Raw genomic sequence first — 13,967 nt, forward strand, 5'->3', positions numbered from 1 at the left:
CTCAAATTTTCTGTTACACCAGGACAAGAAAAAAAAAAATGTTTCTTAGGGAAGAGTCACTCTGCTTCCCTGAGAGAACACACACACCGGCAGAAGTTTCTAAACTTTTGCTTCAATACTGGGCTTCTCGGGAAAGCCACACTTTCCCCGAGAGAATACACACTTTACAAATATCACCAAAACTGGGTTTCCTAAAAGAGGGTACAGAGGATTCTCGAGGAGGTCACACTATAAAACCAACAGTTGTACCCCAGATAATCTTCCCCGAGAAAGCACACACATTTAAAGCTTTTGAGAACTCCCACACAGTCTCTCTGAAAATTTCGCTTGGTCCTTCTCTGGCCACGTCCCTCTCGGGAGAGTGAAAACACAAACCTGGACTCGACACTCACTTCGTACTCAGAGTATGTCTCAGACACACACACACACATTTCGAGGTTCTGAGAAATGCAATAATCTTGCTGTGATACTGCACTGCACGGGTATCCTGCCGACTATGCCAATTAATGTCTCGGTCCGGAGACACAGTTCTTTTAAATATTCCCGTGTTGTGAAATTAGAGGCACAAACAAGGCCAAAATATCAACTATTTATTACATAAACAAAGTGGAAATAAGAAGGGGAGAGGGAGAAAATAGAGAGGGAGAGAAAGAGAGAGAAGAGGGAAGGAATTAAAGTGAGAGAGGAGAAAATAGGGAGAAAAAGGAGAAAGTAGGAAAGAGATTATATTACCAACGGTCAGGGGTGGAGAGAGTCCAAGATGCGTTGTGTTGCCCCGTGATGTTTCCAGCGTGTGGTGCCATCTTCTTTCTTCTGCTTTGACAGTGTCACTCAGGTCTTTTTATACAGTTTTTAGTCCTTAGGTATGTATCCAAGTATTGTCCCTCAGGAATTCCAGGGTGTGACCGGTTGACATTGTCCCCTTAAGAAAGGGAATATGGTGGACGGAAGTTGGTAGGAGTGATTTCTTTTGGTTTGAACCTTCTTAGTTGTGTGCCATGGCATTTCAAAGGAGCTCCATGTAATATAGTTAAGATTTGTAGTAAATAGGTATTCATTTTAAAAAGTATTTCTTAGCTAAAATAATGTCTTTATATTTCATTCTTAGACATAGACCAGAAAAAATACAAAAAATGCAAAACAAAATCGTAAACAAAAAGGTAACAAGTGCAAAGCAAAAATGTAAACATAGAAATATATGACAAAAGCACAAAAACTCTGGATACAAAACATAGATTATTAAATAACAGAATAGTAATAAAAAAGAAGAGCAACAATAAAAACAAAATATTAAAAACAAAATATGACACACTGAAAAATCATAAGGATTACTAACACAGAATAGCTATTAACAAAAGAATATAAGAATTGTTAGCAAAAAATAACAATAAGGATTATCAAGACTATTAGATTGAAACAAACAAAAAATTATACAAAGAAAAAACCAAGAAAATTAAAATGAAAAATGGTAATAAAAAAGAATTAATAGAAAAGAAGGTAAAAAATATAATAAAAAAACAAAAAATCAAAATTAAAATAGAAAATAGATTCAATAAAACAAGCATGTGACGTAAAAAATAAATACAATAAAGGATATAAGATCAAAAATAGAAGATTAAACACTAGATAAAAAGAAAAAATAGAAATTATAAAAAAATAAAAGAAATTTAAAATAAAAAATTAATTAGAATAACAAATTAAAATACAGATTAAAAAATTACAATAACAAAATAAAACTAATAATAAAGAAGGTAAAAAAAAGAAATAAATTAAAAATGACAAAAACTAAGTTACAAATAATAATAATAAAAATTTAAAGAACAAAGAAAAATTAAAATACAAAATAACAAAAATTAATTGAATAATATATGTATAAAAATTAGATTAAAATTAACAAAACAAACAAAAAGTTAACAAAAAATAATTAAAAAGTGCAAAAAAATATATAATAAAATGCAATAAAGAAAAAAACCACATTAAAACAGTACAAAAATAATTTAAAAACAAAAATTGAAATTGATTAATAATTAAACAAAAGAACTAGATTAAAAGTAAAAATATTAAAAATATCAAAATAATAAATTCACAATAGAAAATAATGACTAAAAATTAAATAAAATATCAAAATGAAACAAAAAATAAATAATGAAAAAGAGACATTCAAAATAAAATATGAAACTACTCAAATTAGAATTAAAAAGAAAAAACTATAAAAATAATTTACAAAAAATAAAATTGAAATGAAAAGAAATTACAGAATTAAATAAAAACAATTGTAAACATGTAAAAAAAATTTTTTAAAAATTAACTTAGAAATAAAACATATACACATATAATGGAATCAAACAAAAATGAAATAGATTTATTGAAAGTAGATTTCAAAATATTATAGAAATGAAGCAAAAAAATATTTACAAATTTAAAAATAGCTCAAATTAAAAACAAACAAAAACCCCAGTCAAAACTTGTTACAAAATATGTGGAATCATAGACTCGTGGAATGAGTCAAGGTTGTAAAGAACCACAAGGATCATTTAGTTCCAACCACTGCCATGGGCAGGGACATCTCACACTGGATCAGGCAGGCTAGAGCCTTGTCCAGCCTGGTCTTAACCACCTCCAGGCATGTGGCCTCGGCCATCTCCTTGGGCAACCCATTCCAGGGCTTTACCACTTTCACGGTGAAGAATTTCTTCTTCACATCCAGCCTGAATCTTCCCATCCCCAGCCTTGTTCCATTCTCCCTAGTCCTCTCACTTCCTGACATGCTAGGATGTCCCTCCCCAGCATTCTTGTAGGCTCTCTTCAGATACTGGACGGCCACGATCAGGTCACCTCGAGCCTTCTTTTCTGCTAACTGCAATCATCGCAACACACAACGGCGGAAGAATCAAGACCACGAGGACACAGCATTTCCCATGCAGTCGAACATCGATCACAACAACTGCTATGATCATCTGGGATCAAACAGCATCACTCAGAAGAATGTACCACAGCATCATGTGAATTAGGATTGAATATTGTGGTTGCTTGATAACTTTGTATTCTCTCTTGTTAACTAAGTGTGCCTCTGAATGTAGACATCCTAGAGGATGCAGTTTCATCTTTACATTTTGCTTAGTAGAGATTATTAACAAAAAAAAAATTAAAAAAAAAAAAAAGGGGGAAAAGAGAGAATACTCCATAGCAAAATATTAGCTCATGGCAACCTGTGGTGGGTTTGGAAGGATAAGGCTGAGAAGCCTCCTCCCTTCCCCCTTGTAAGGTAAAAGGGAAAAAAAAAAAAATTGAAGGGAAAGGAAAAAAAACTCGCAAGCTGAATTAGCAAAGCAGTGGAGCTATATTTACAAAGCGATGTAGGGTTTGCAGGGGATTATTTACAAATTTACAATATCTACAATATATACAAAGATATACAACAGAGTAACACAGAAATGAGAGTGCCCCCCTCGGCAGAGAGGGGGCTCCCCACCTCCTCTTTCCCCTCTTTCCCCCCTTTCCCCAGATTAGGTTAGAAGAGAGAGAGAGAGAAAGAAAGAAGTTAAAAGCAGTTTTGTGTTAATTGGAAAAGAGTTAATATACAGGCCTGGTATCTTGTTTTCAAGGCCGAGGCCTTGGCAGAAAGCCCAGCACAGAAAGCTGCTGCACGGAGAAGAGGCGGAAGCAAGACTGACTGAGAAGTGCTGGAAATGTCCAGTATAGTCCCAGCTCAGAAGTGCTTCCTCCCACTCATCCAATGAAATTAGTTTAGACTATTCCTTCCGTTTACCAACTTCCGTCCACCATATTCCCTTTCTTAAGGGGGCAACGTCAACCGGCCACAGTCCACCCCTTCTAAACAATTTCATTGGCTGTTCATACTGTCCATCCAATCCAAAACGATATTTACAGTTCGTGAGTAAAGTTCATAGTCCATTCCGGCTATGCTCAGATGTAGATGATTCAAAAGTCCAAGAAAATCAGAAAATGAGAAAAATGGAAAACAGTTCATTTCTTCACCGACGAAGCGAAGAAAAGGGAAACAGGGATTCTCAGGGTCTCTTAGTTGACTCAGGGCTCTCAGGGATCTCAGGGTTCGTGCACCGTAGATGTCTCGTTGATTCTTCCTCTGGGCGTGATGTAGCTGTACAACAGTTCGAAATTAACCTCTTTCAGCTAAAGTTAAATTTCTTTGTGGAATACACTGAATTTCACCATTCTCTTGCATTACCCAATAAGTGTGACCCGGACCTTCAGCTGAGACCACCCCTCGGACAGGTTTAGCCTCTCCTGAGGGTGAAAATACCCAAACAGTTTTACCTAACAGATTCTTTTCTCTAATAACAGGAACTCTATCACCTTCTACTTTCCGTAGCAAATCTGAATGTGCAGGTCCAGCTCGGTTCACTGAACCTCTACTATTTACCAGCCAGGTTGCTTGTGCTAAATGTTTTTCCCAGTTTTTCAAAGATCCACCTCCCATGGCTTTGAGAGTGGTCTTCAACAAACCGTTGTAGCGTTCAATCTTCCCTGAAGCTGGTGCATAGTAGGGAATGTGGAATATCCACTCAATACCGTGCTCTTTTGCCCAGTTCTTTACAAGGTTGTTCTTGAAATGAGTTCCGTTGTCTGACTCAATCCTCTCTGGAGTTCCGTGTCTCCACAGGATCTGTCTCTCCAGACCGAGAATGGTGTTGCGTGCAGTTGCATGTGGAACTGGATAAGTTTCCAACCATCCAGTGTTTGCCTCTACCATAGTAAGCACGTATTGCTTACCAGAACGAGAACGTGGTAGAGTGATGTAGTCAATCTGCCAAGCTTCACCATACTTGTACTTGGACCATCTGTCACCATACCACAAGGGCTTAAGTCGTTTTGCCTGCTTAATAGCAGCACAAATGTCACAGTCATGGATGACTTGTGTGATAGCATCCATGGAAATGTCTATGGATCTGTCACGAGCCCATTGGTATGTTGCATCTCTGCCTTGATGTCCTGACGAATCGTGAGCCCACCGAGCTAAGAATATCTCACCTCGGTGTTTCCAGTCGAGATCAAGATTAGAGTCCATGTCTACTTGAGAAACTCTTGCAGCTAGATCTGCCTGATGGTTGTGTTGCTGTTCCTCAGTAGCTTTGCTCTTAGGAATGTGAGCATCGATGTGTCTCACTTTCACTGGAATTCTCTCGATTCGATCAGCAATGTCCTGCCATAGGTTGGCTGCCCAAATGGGTTTTCCTTTTCTCTGCCAACCACTCTTCTTCCAGTTCTTTAGCCAACCCCATAGAGCATTGGCTACCATCCATGAGTCGGTGTAGAGATAAAGCTTTGGCCATCTCTCACGTTCAGCTACGTCGAGAGCTAGCTGGACAGCTTTTACCTCTGCGAACTGACTGGATTCTCCTTTTCCATCCTTTGCCTCTGCAACTCGGCGTGTTGGACTCCACACTGCAGACTTCCACCTTCGCTTGTTCCCAACAAGACGACAGGAACCATCTGTGAACAAAGCATATTTCTTTTCATCATCAGAAAGGTCATTGTAAGGAGGAGCTTCCTCAGCACGAGTTACTTTCTCCTCTGGAGGTTTGGCACAGTTGATACCTTCAGGCCAACTTGAGATCACCTCCACTAGACCAGGTCTTTCAAGATTTCCCATTCGAGCTCTCTGTGTTATCAGAGCCATCCACTTAGACCAGGTTGAGTCTGTGGCATGATGTGGTGTGGATCCTTTGCCTTTGAACATCCAATTCAAAACTGGTAATCTGGGAGCTAAGAGAAGTTGTGATTCAGTTCCAATCACTTCAGAAGATGCTTTTACTCCTTCATAGGCAGCTAAGATTTCTTTCTCTGTTGGAGTATAGTTAGCCTCTGAACCTCTGTAACCTCGACTCCAGAAACCAAGAGGTCGTCCACGTGTCTCACCTGGAGCTTTTTGCCACAAGCACCAGGTTGGACCATTGTCACTTGCAGCCGTGTACAAAATGTTCTTAATGTCTGGACCATCTCGGACAGGTCCCAGACCCATTGCTTGAATTACCTCTTGCTTTATCTGATCAAAGGCTGCTTGTTGTTCAGGTCCCCAGTGGAAATGGTTTCTCTTTCGAGTCACATCATACAGAGGTTTCACAATCTGACTGTATCCAGGAATGTGTAGTCTCCAAAATCCCACTATCCCCAAGAAACGTAGGGTCTCTTGCTTGTTTGTGGGACTTGCCATGGTAGAGACTCTATTTACCACATCCACTGGAATGTGTCGGCGTCCATCCTGCCATCGCACTCCCAGAAACTGAATTTCTGTGGTAGGTCCTTTCACCTTGTCTCGTTTGATGGCAAAACCTGCATTCAGAAGAATGTCAATGATTTTGTTACCTTTCTTGAAGACTTCCTCAGCAGTTTTACCCCAGACGATGATATCATCGATGAACTGGATGTGTTCTGGAGCACCTCCTTTCTCCAGAGCATCGTGGATCACTGCATGACAGATGCTTGAGCTGTGGATCCAGCCCATTGGCAGCCTGTTGAAAGTGTACTGGATTCCTCTCCAGGTGAAAGCAAACTGAGGCCTGCATTCTTCTGCTATGGGAATAGAGAAAAATGCATTAGCAATGTCTATGGTAGCATACCATTTGGCCTCTTTGGATTCCAGCTCATACTGAAGCTCCATCATGTCTGGTACTGCTGCACTCATAGGTGGTGTCACTTCATTTAGGGCTCGGTAGTCTACCGTCAGACGCCAGTCTCCATTCTGCTTCCGCACAGGCCACACTGGACTGTTGAAAGGTGAATGAGTTTTGCTGACGACTTTCTGACTTTCCAACTGACGAATCAGATTCTGAATGGGCAACAAAGAGTCACGGTTGGTTCTGTATTGTCTGTGATGCACAGTCTGAGAAGCAACCGGCAATTTAATGTCCTGTATCTTATGTTGTCCCACAACTGCAGATTCATCAGAAAGTTCGGGTCTGGCAGACAGCTTCAATTTTTGTCCATCAATTTCTATTGAAGCTACTCCAAAAGCCCATTTGTAACCTCTAGGGTCTTTGAAACGCCCTTCTCTCAGAAAATCAATTCCCAAAATACAAGGTGCGTCAGGTCCGGTCACAACTGTATGCTTCCTCCATTGTTTACCAGTTAAACTTATATTAACCTCTACCTTACTTAACTCTTGAGATCCACCAGTGACTCCCAGAATAGTTATAGACTCTGATCCCTGATAATTTGATGGTATTATGGTGCACTGAGCTCCTGTGTCAACCAAGGCCCTGTACTTCCGAAATTGTGAAGTGCCAGGCCACTGGATGTACACATCCCAATAGATTCTATTATCTCTGTTATCCCTCTCCTCCCCCTGGCGGGAGGCAGGGCACCCCTAGTTATGGGGAACATGTGCACATGTGCATTGCACATAGTGTGCAGGGTTATAACTTTGCATGTTATAACTGGAGCCACTGTTGGAGCCATAAGAGTCGTTCTGGGGAACTGCGGAAGTAACAGCTACCCTTCTGGTATTGCTACCTCGGGTTCTGCCACTTTGCAGTTCTCTCAGTCTCCTGAAAAGATTAGAAGTTGGTTGGCCATCCCAGCGGTTCATGTTCTCACCAAACTGATCACGCAGAGTTATCCAAATAGTTCTACGTGATTGCCTTGGTGGTCTGTTTTGGAATGACCTGTTTTGGAATGTCCTGTTTTGGAATGACCTCCTTGGAGGACGTGTATTCCTCACAGATGAGACTTGTACCCACCTGGAGGAAGAATTGAAATTATCCCTTTGAGCCAATTGGGATATGGAATTTCTAAATTCATCTTTTAACTCTCTTATGCAATTCTGAATATCACCAGACATCGTTTTAATGGCCGAAACCAAAGAACCACGTGTCATGCTATCCTCCAATTGTCTCATTTGATCACTGAATTGGCCAACCGTGGGAGAAGCTCCACCATAACTTCTTGACACAATTCTGCTTGCCAGAATGTTTGCATAATTAGAAGGAGCAAGTTTGATGATCTTTTTAGCAAGACCAATCCCCACAGGAATGTCATCAGGATTCAGAGTTTCATGTTCACCATAGAGTAGCTCTCTAACAGCAAATTCTCTCAAGCGCTTTATTCCCTCATCTATGGTAGTCCAGGGTTTAGGATTCCATGGAAGATCATCTCGGGAAGGGTATCTCAGGGCAACCGCTATTAAAAGGCGTATCCACAGATTAACCTTACCGAGAGCTTCGCCTAGATGTCTATCTATTCCATTGTCCCTTGAGAGAGTTCCTAACTGAGCTGCTGACTTGTCTCCAACTGTTAGAGCTGAAGCACCTGTATCATAACACCTACTAAGCCAAGCTAGAACTGGCTCCTTATCTGCCCTGGTGAAATCTTTACGGACATTTCGCAATTCCTCCCGTGGTGACGAACAGTCCGTAATATCATCTTCATCTTCATCTCCCTGAATTCTTTGCCCATAAAATCCTGCTGTCATTCTCCTAAGGATCTCTTTAAGCTGAGAACCACCTTTGCCAGCTGCTTTCCTAGCTTCATCTCTATCCTGCTTTGATCTCACTAGGTTAGCTAGATCTTTAAAACAAACCTTCTCTTCCTCCTGAGCAGGATCTTTTAGAGTAGAGGGCCCCTCACCAGGATCAGTTTCCACCTCTTCTTCTCCATCTTGGGCCTTTGCAGCTCTAGTCTTTAAAGGAGCCACCTTAACTGGAGCTGTGTTTGAATTTACAGCCACCTTAATGGAAGCTGACAGGTCCTGAGATAAATCAGCTGCTGGGGCAGTGACTTCCGGTCCCACTGAGGGAGTGGGTGGAAGTGACGTTGCTCCGTTAATGGCCGACGGAGAAGAAGAAGGAGAAGGAGTAGGAGAAGGAGTAGGCGCCATGTTGATACCAGCCGATGCCCTTGGCTGCTTGCTAGAATCAGCAAAGTCATTTAGAGCTGCTTTACCAATTAACTTTTTAGCCTTCTTTTTAACTGACACGGGTTCTCCACAGTCCTCATCACTAGATGACTCTGGGACTGATCGAGAGCCACGGCGTTTCCTTTTTGATCTAGTTTTAATAACAAAACACGCCCTGGACACCTTTTTCTCTCGCCGTAAAGAGAACAGTAAATTTGCAATTACCATCACCAGCAACAGATTTATACACATCAAATAAATCACCTTTGGATCCCAGGCATCACCTAAAGTTACTCTCTCCTCAGGCGGAATCTTAAAACCCTTTATCTCAATTGGGAGAGTGGTGGAGGTAACATTCCTGTATCTCACTGGCCATAACATATTAATACATTTTCCATACCATAATTTAACTCTATACATAACCCACATATAAATTGTCCGCAGCAAATATTTACCCAGGTAATCCAAAATCAAACCCAAACAATATCTGTAAACCAGAGCCCCAAAAATTGAAAAGAACAATCGCTCCACAAACCACAATACCTTCATGTTTGCTAATTCAGCTAGAAAACACTAAATCAATCAAATAATAAATTAAACTAATTATCTGCCGCACGTTGGGTACGCCAATAAAAAAAAATGTGGTGGGTTTGGAAGGATAAGGCTGAGAAGCCTCCTCCCTTCCCCCTTGTAAGGTAAAAGGGAAAAAAAAAAAAATTGAAGGGAAAGGAAAAAAAACTCGCAAGCTGAATTAGCAAAGCAGTGGAGCTATATTTACAAAGCGATGTAGGGTTTGCAGGGGATTATTTACAAATTTACAATATCTACAATATATACAAGGATATACAACAGAGTAACACAGAAATGAGAGTGCCCCCCTCGGCAGAGAGGGGGCTCCCCACCTCCTCTTTCCCCTCTTTCCCCCCTTTCCCCAGATTAGGTTAGAAGAGAGAGAGAGAGAAAGAAAGAAGTTAAAAGCAGTTTTGTGTTAATTGGAAAAGAGTTAATATACAGGCCTGGTATCTTGTTTTCAAGGCCGAGGCCTTGGCAGAAAGCCCAGCACAGAAAGCTGCTGCACGGAGAAGAGGCGGAAGCAAGACTGACTGAGAAGTGCTGGAAATGTCCAGTATAGTCCCAGCTCAGAAGTGCTTCCTCCCACTCATCCAATGAAATTAGTTTAGACTATTCCTTCCGTTTACCAACTTCCGTCCACCATATTCCCTTTCTTAAGGGGGCAACGTCAACCGGCCACACAACCCTAGAAATGCTGTAACCCTAGAAAATGTTGTAACCCTAGAAAGTGTTGTAACCCTAGAAACATCAACTTTGCAATGTGCTGTAACCCTCTCACTGCAAGACAGCACGAACACGGCACAACTGTCATGAAAATGACAATCAGCAAACCTGCTTAGCACGACTGTCACGATAAACCAAGATGTCAACAGAAAGCATCTAACTTATAACTGAGAGTCGTGACTGCTTAACTGTTATGTGAACATTTAGAGATCAGAATTACTAGGATGAGCAAAAACACATTATCATGTGTAATTTTATATTGGGCAATTCAATGAAGCTCTTTTTGCTCTTGCTGATTGCCTGCAAGTTTTCTGTCTGTGAAGCTAGAGCCTGGCCAGATCTACCTTTACAGATTAAAGAAATCTTGCTCCCATTAAACAATTCATGATTTTTGACCATCCTAGAGAAAATAAAGATGCAACATAATCCTAAAGCAGATCGCAAAAGACAGTGCTAAGGATTGCATTTGTGCCTCAATCTCTGTGTGCAATGCGTTCAGGCATAATCAAGCCTTCTCTGTCAATAAGAGGAGTGAAATGTAAAGATCGGAACTGTTAAGATCTAAGTTCTTCTTTACAATGTTTGTAATCCTTGACCATGTATTATGCCAGCTCTGTAGAGCATTGTAACTAGTTCAACTTAAGCTTTGTGCCTTGTATGGGTTACACCAGTCTGTTAGACATGCTGCACTACAGAACTCTTGCTTTTGCTACACAGTTTAGCTTTACCTTGCTCGCTTCTGTGTTTGCAGTAGCATCTTGTATGGGATGAGAACAACTCCCATGACCAGATTGCTCACAAAAACAAAAAGGGGGATTTGTGGCAACGCCAGCGACGAGCAGTGTGAGCAATCTGGCAGTGCAGGCCAAGAGCCTGACATGGTGGCAGGCCATGCTCAGCATAAATGCAGAGCCAGCTAGCAGTGGAGCAAAACAGTGCTGTGCCTGCAGCATGTAACTAAAACAATGCACTGGTAGCTATAAACATGGAAAGTTATCTTGGGACAACAGGACATGCACCTGCATCAACAAACCTTGCGTGTCGTTAGTAGTTGGGCCAATAATCTGTTATAGTGCGATTGGAACCAATGGAGCCATGCCAACAAGGCACTCGGAGTTTATATAAGTTGTAGAAGTTCCCTTGCTACGCACTTCTGCCTTTCCTGTCTCTTCTTCTTCTCCACTTTTGCTTTACTGTGCTATACTTACACCATAGGCCTGCACCACTGGCCTGCGCCATAGGCCTGCAACATAGGCCTGAAATGCTGGAACAATAAAGGAACAATACTCGATCATATTGGTCAGCCGTATTGATTCCAATCTCCGTCGCCCATAGTTTGCCAGTTAAACTTCTACTAACCTCCACCTTATTCAACTCTTGAGATCCACCAGTGACTCCCAGAATAGTTATAGACTCTGATCCCTGATAATTTGATGGTATTATGGTGCACTGAGATCCTGAGTCAACCAAGGCCCTGTACTTCCGAAATTGTGAAGTGCCAGGCCACTGGATGTACACATCCCAATAGATTCTGTTATCTCTGTGTGACCGTTTGACGCTGTCCCCTTAAGAAAGGGAATATGGTGGACGGAAGTAGGTAAACGAAAAGAAGGATCTAAACTAATTTCATTGGTAGAGTGGGAGGAAGCACCTTCTGAACTGGGAGTGCAGGAGGGTATCCTGGTCATTCCAGCACCTTTATCTTCAGTCTTTCTTCCGCTCCTCCGCCGAGCAGCAGCTCTCTCTGTTCTAGGCTCTCGGCCAAGGCTTCGACTTTGAAACTGATAAGCTGCAAGGCCACTATTAACTGCTTTCCAATTAACACATAAGTGATTCTAACTTATTTCTCTTTTCTCTCTTTTCTAACCCGCTCTGGGGAAAAGGGGAGAGAGTGGGAAGCGGAGGTGGAGAACCCCCTCAGCAGAGGGGGGGAATTCTCATTTCTGTGCTACTCTATTGTATATCTTTGTATATATTGTAAATATTGTAAATTTGTATATATTCCCCTGCATATCCTACATTGCTTTGCAAATATACAGCACCCATTGCTTTGCTAATTCAGCTGTAAGTTTTTTTTTCCTTTCCCTTCAATTTTCTTTCCCTTTACTTTACAGGGGAGAGGGAGGAGGCTTTTTGGCCTTACCCTTCCAACCCTACGACATTTTTTTTTTCTTGGCGCCCAACGTGGGGCAGATAATTAGTTTAATTTATTACTTGATTGATTTAGTGTTTTCTAGCTGAATTAGCAAACATGAAGGTAGAGTGATTATTCTTTTCAATTTTTGGGGTAATTATGAATAGGTTGCATGCTCATACTCATTGGGGTTCTAAGGCCTTGGGAGAGGCCTTCCTTAAGCAGTATGCCTGCATTGGAGTATACGAGATAGCGAGACAAGTAACACAGGGGTGCTTGACATGTCAGAAGATAAACAGAAAAACATTCAGACAGGCAGCAATGGGAGGAAGGCAAGTGGCTGTAAGACCATTTGAAAAGATACAAGTAGATTTTACTGAATTACCTAAAATAGGGAGAATTAAGTATTTGTTAGTAATAATAGATCACCTCACCCGGTGGGTGGAGGCTTTCCCTACAGCAAGGGCTACAGCACAGACTGTAGCAAAAGTGTTATTAGAAGAAGTGATTCCAAGATATGGAATAATCCAAGTAATTGACTCAGATCAAGGGACACACTTTACTTCTAAGGTTGTGAAATTATTAATGCAAGCCTTGGGAACTAGGTGGGAATACCATACTCCGTGGCACCCTCAGAGTTCCGGACGGGTGGAGAGGATGAATCAGACCATAAAACAGCAGTTAATGAAATTGATGGTGGAGACACGAATGTCTTGGATTAAATGTTTACCATTGGCATTGTTGAACATTCGAACCAAACCCCATGGGGATATGGGTCTTTCCCCCTATGAACTGCTATATGGAATGCCCTATATCCAGGGGATGCCCCTTAAAGATAATTTAATTGAAGATTGGAATATAAAGCAATATGTCATCCAAATTGGGAAAAGACTGAATGAGTTACGGAAAATGGGTATATTATCTCAGACCCCACCTTTGGGATTCGCTATACATGAAATTAAAGCTGGGGATAAAGTGTTGATAAAATCATGGAAAGAGAAATCATTGTTTCCCCTTTGGGAGGGACCTTTTCTTGTTTTATTAACCACAGATACGGCTGTCCGGACTGCTGAAAAAGGGTGGACGCATGTTTCGAGAGTAAAAGGACCAGTTCAGGAATGAACGGGACCCCTGAGCCTGGAGAGATAAAAGTGACTCGGCGGAGAAAGTGAAACTGTCATCAGTACGACTTCCACGCCACCTACACAAATTGCTTGAAGTACCTCCACGACTGCGGCGAGTGCCGACAGACCAGATAAACATTCTAATAGACATAGCACCACAGTCGGAGGCTCTGGAGCATGTGATCTTGAATCTGCACAGCACGAAAACACTGAAGAACATCCTCATTCCATTCCGTGTATAAAACATCATAGAACTTATGAAGGATGGGTGACTTGTAAATGTTTTAATTGTTGTAAGAAATGGTTTTATATTTCTCATAATCAAAAAATATTTGGTCCTGAATGCTGAATCTAAAAATAGGCAGTTTGGGCTGGTAAATACAGAAAACCTATTTTGTGGTGAGGAAAAGGATTTAAATCCCCATGGAAAATTATTGAAAGGGATTGGCATAAGTGGGAAATAAAGACTAGAGAAATTTTAGTTGGGAAATATCAGGAATAATTAAAAGGGATTAGTAAAAGGAAAAGTAAGAGACAT

Source organism: Melanerpes formicivorus, unplaced genomic scaffold, assembly GCF_026170545.1.
Source record: "Melanerpes formicivorus ecotype bairdi unplaced genomic scaffold, bMelFor1.0.p_v2 SCAF_9, whole genome shotgun sequence".
NCBI lineage: Eukaryota > Metazoa > Chordata > Aves > Piciformes > Picidae > Melanerpes > Melanerpes formicivorus.